The sequence below is a fragment of the Belonocnema kinseyi genome, chromosome 3 (assembly GCF_010883055.1).
Source record: "Belonocnema kinseyi isolate 2016_QV_RU_SX_M_011 chromosome 3, B_treatae_v1, whole genome shotgun sequence".
Taxonomy (NCBI): Eukaryota; Metazoa; Arthropoda; class Insecta; order Hymenoptera; family Cynipidae; genus Belonocnema; species Belonocnema kinseyi.
The window spans coordinates 95,381,041-95,386,088 of NC_046659.1; the positions used below are offsets into that span (position 1 = coordinate 95,381,041).

Below are 5,048 nucleotides of genomic sequence, written 5' to 3' on the forward strand. Positions count from 1 at the left end.
ATGATATATCGATGAAAAAAAAGCTATCTTGAATCTGAAAAATGGATTTCAGAGGGCAAGGGTGCTCCTTTGTGATGCTCTCGCCCGTTTTTGAAAAAAGAAATTATTCAAGATGCTATGTAACCTCAAATATAGCAAAAAACGGTGTTTTTTGCACTTTTAGGTTACAATATCTCGAAAACTGAGGGTGATGGAATTAATTTTTCTGAGGTCGGATTCGGATTCAGCGCAGCAAAAACCTTCGGGTATACTAGGTCTGGTCTCTGGTTCCGGACCTTTGTCAAATTTTGTCGGCCTGTGTAATCATACCTTAAAATAAGTTGAGAAGATTTGAGAATGAGTGAAACATTAAAAGAATTAATCCAATTTTAAACATATTAGACATATTCAGAATAAGCATTTTCGTTCTTTTTTCTTAATTAATAATATCGTTTTAAGGTCAATAATACTTTTAGTTATTTTTACATCAATATTTGTATATCAAACCTGGAAAGTTTTTTAAAAATACGAAAAAAATCTTATATTCACTTAGAAAAAAATTGGCCTTGAAACAAAAGCATAGTCCTTTTGTTTGCTTTATTTAGGAAAATTTGCATATCTTTTTTTATAAAAACATTTTCCGGTGCGATTAGATGCAGTTTGTCTCAAAGGCTAATGTTTGCTGGAAAAAGATTCTTTTTGAGATAAATTTAATTAATTCTAACCTCAAATTTAAGAAGAAATTCTATTTATGTCAAGCAAACCAAATTTTCTGGTTTTTGGAAATTCCATCAAAATTCTGTTCGAACCTCTACCTTTGAGAAGTTAGAAGGAATTTTTTATATATATTTGACCGAGAAAGAGTTTTTGGACTTTTTTACATAATAGAAGTATAAATCATAAAAATCATTGTCATCTCAGAGAAATTTCCTCTCATTTTTCTAATTTTTTCAGCGGAATTCAAAAAAATTGTCCACAGAGTTAATGAAAATTGAAGTAGAAAATAAAATTTTTAATTAAATTAGATTGTTGGGTAGTTTCAGACAAACGAATTATTGATAATTGAGTGCCTTAAAACTGTAATTACAATTCAAAATCTCGTATATGACATGAAACGAATAGAACTTGACTTCACACAGCAAACTGCTTTCAAAATTTTTAATGAAAAATTGGAGCATCGCTTTTTTTCAAGTGTTATTCTGGTCTAGATGTGTCGAAAATGCTGCATGATTGACGGCATATCAATTCTGGCGTCCAATTTAAATCATAAAAAAATAGATTCTGAATTATCAAAATTCAATTAGAAACATTACACTAACACTGCCATTCCAATGTTTTATAAATTTTTTTGGGGTCGCTGAATCCGAACCTGAGGTGCAAAAAAAACCCAGAATGCCTGGATTCTGACATAACCTCAAAAAACCTCATTCAAGTTTTGTTCGGTTTCGGGGGTCAGAGTGTATCTATTATATGTTTTGGGATCGCTGAATCCGAATCGGAGGTCCGAAAAACCCCAGTATTTCCGGGTTTTGACATAACCTTCAGAAGACCTCTAATTTCAACTATTAATACGAAACAAAGGTATATAGGACCGTCGGAATTAGCGCTACCTGATATACACCGCGAGGAGGTTGCCCGATCGGATATTGTACATCATACAGTCCTTAAAAGAGCTTTTGTCAAACAAATTTGAATTTGTGGAATGCGCGCAAAGAATAAATGAATGATTAGATAAATTAATTGTATGCATTTAAAACAAATCTCACGAATCTCTTTGAAAATCAAAACCCTGCCGTGTTGGATTTTTTTAGACTACGGATTCAGATTCAGCGACCCTAAAAACATATAGTAAGCATGGTCTGTCCCCCGGATTCAGAAAAAAAAGATTTATGTTTTTTTTGAGGTTATGTCGAGACCCTAACTTGGTTGGATTTTTCGGGCGTCGGATTCAGATTCAGAAACTCCAAAAACATATAATAAACATGGTTTGAACTCTGGAATCGAAAAAAAATTTTATGAGGTTTTTTGAGGTTATGTCAGAACCCTGACGTTCTAGAGTTTTTTGGACCTCGAAATCGGATTTAACGACCCCAAAAACATATATTAAACATAGCCTGACCTCCAGACCCAAAAAAAGATTTGTTTTTGTGTAACTGTGTAATTTTTTGAGGTTATGTCAGAACCCTAAAGTTCTGGGTTTTTTTTTACCTTGGAATTGGATTTAGCGACCCAAAAAACATATAGTAAACATGATCTGACCACCAGGCCCGAAAAAAGATTTTTTTGTGTGGCGTTGTTATTAAATCGACAAATTCATTTTTTCTGTGTATTTAAAAGAATTATATCAAAAATTAGTTGGTCTAAAGTTTACTATTATATTATTATTTATTACTGAAAACTGCACATACATAATAAATAATAACAATAATTTACAATCATTTTTGTACAAAAATTTTGACATCATTTTGCATCGATCGAATATCATTCGTTAATTTTAAAAAAAACGTAGGAAGATGACATCCTGACTGCATACAACATATTATGAAAAAACAATCTTTTTCACTCTATCGGCTATCCTATTAGGGGCGCATGTCAGGTCATCATTTTCTGGGCATATCTAGTGCACCTCTTTTTTGTTCTTGTTCTTTATTATCATATTTTTTATAATTCAATAAAGTGATTCATAGAAAACTTAATTATTAAAAAATTATTTTAACATTATTTATTGTGTTCTTTTAGTGTCAGAAGAGCGCATGAGAGGAACTGAAGTTTTTAAGTACTTAGGTTTATTGCCGAAACTGGTATTAATGAATTTAAATCTGGAAAAGAAACCTTATAATCATTTCTATTTATAATGTAATATTGAGTAATAATTATTTTCTTAACATTTTGCAACAAAACCTCTACCGGTATCAACAATAAAATTTCTGACAACCTTTTGAATGATTCAGGTTTTACTTTGGAAGATTAATTTCAAAAAGTACTGAATCTTTCGTTTTCGTTGCGTTCTGACAAAAAGTCGTCAATATTTGTTCAAACTGGCTCAATTTTTTTCTACAATTCTGTAAAATCCTGTATAATAAAAAAATTGTTGAACTTTTTTTTTTTAATTTTGGATATATCTGAAATCTTTGAAAATCTTTTTGGTTTAAAATTCATCTTTTATGTTGAAAATTCAACAGTTTTGTTGAAATTTTTTTCTGGATGAATTTAATTGTTTTCTATTCTAAATTAAAATCCTTTTAGATTAAAATAGTAAATATTAAATTTTTCGTTGAGAATTCATTATTTTCGGTCTTAACATGGTGAATGATACTTTGGTAGACCCCCTCTCCCTAAACGTATCACGTATTTTGTGAATGACCTCTTGGTTGAAAAATAAATTTTGTTGTTAAATATATATATATATTTTATTTTCTCAAGAATCTTAAGAAAGTTATATTTATAACCTTTGCATCAAAGAAACAAATAAACCTGAAAAATAAAAAGTCTGTCGAAACTTTTATTTTGTATTACAAATTTGTCCCTTTTAAATATAAAAACTACACAGGCACGAATCGTACAATTAATAAAGTTATTAAATAAAAAGACACAACATAAAATTTTAGTTTTTCCAAAATTGTTTATATTAATTTACAAGCAATATGTTGTGAAATTCTGTTCAAAAATTTTGAGGGTGACCTCCACTAACGAACACATGGCACCAGCATAGATTTGTTACGGTTTTTATTTTTTTTATGAAAGCTCATCTCGGCCGACCTTTGGACGGTGGTTCTCACCCCACGCAGAGCTCAATTGAGTTCTGGACCGTAGTTATCCGATTATCACTAGGCGTGTGTATGTTGTGCCGGATATATACATATAGGGGTCGTTGAGCGCGGATCAGAACATCCGCGAAGGAAGCGGGCGATTAATCACGTTTACCACGGGGCCAGGTTAAGTCGAGCCAACCAATTTCGCCGGAAAGGTCGTTGTTTCTAGATAAGAGAGAGTGGAACAATCGTCCAGGACAAAGAACCATTCATAATCACCAAACAATACTATCTTGTTCCCGATTTAACGCTTGAATAACCGAGTCTTTTAGATCAAGATTTTAAAAGCGATATTAAACTAAAATTTTTGTCGCAAAACTTGATCCATTCTATCAGGTTCACTTGCCAATTATTAGTGAGCCTCAACGCAAAAATGGTTAGTCATATAGTATTTCTTTTCTAGATATTCCTCAAGAAATAAATTAATCATCATCAGCAGAATGACATTCGGTTCAAGTTTTCTCATTTTACTTTTCTTTGGAATCTATTTCTATAAATCAAATTTTGACTTAATATATTTGTCTGATCTGTCAATTTACTGGAATTTTATATTTGAATGTAAAAAAGGATGGTCCAAAATCATACCTGTTGAAATTTTTTTCTTGAATAGAGGGAATGCCACCAATCGCCCTCAACAGTTTGTAAGGTTACCAAAAAAAAAAAAATTCCCTCCAAGTTTGAGCAAAATCGGTTCCTCTGAAATAGCTTTAACCCTAAAGTGCGAACATTGCAAAGATTTCTCTTGATTTTTGTATCTGTGATTCCTCTCAAATATTTTTGAATGTATATAAAAATCTTTGTGGGTATCGTTTAAAAATAATTTGTCTTAATTTAAAAAAAAAATCTTCCCGTTTGGCGGTCACATTCTCAACGCGCGCTGTGCTGCGACTCGCAAGTTTTAGCGCGCTTAGGATGCGCAACTGTTGGTTCTAGAATTTCGTGCTCAATATTTTATTTATCTCGCGCTTCGCGCTTGATACTTTATTTACCTTGCGCCACGCGCTCGATATTTTTGGATATACTTTTTAAAATTCAAGCTGAAAGCATCGACAACAGTAATTTGACGATTGTGAATTGTCTTTTGTTAAAGCACCTTCGGCTTTAACGAACACATTCTCAACACGTATCTCGTGCTTCGCACTCGAGTTTATCCCAGAAATTTTATATCATTTCCATTAATGTATATTATTATAATTCGTAACTTGCATTTAAACTTTACACGTACGGTCTACTGAGAAGGCTTATCGTTTTTTAACT

General features: G+C 31.8%; 1 protein-coding gene across 1 annotated transcript in view; it reads right to left on the reverse strand.

The window, feature by feature from the left end:
* The window catches only part of LOC117169071 (lachesin-like), a 388,598-nt gene that overhangs the window by 196,866 nt on the left and 186,684 nt on the right, over positions 1 to 5,048 (reverse strand). The window lies entirely within an intron of this gene.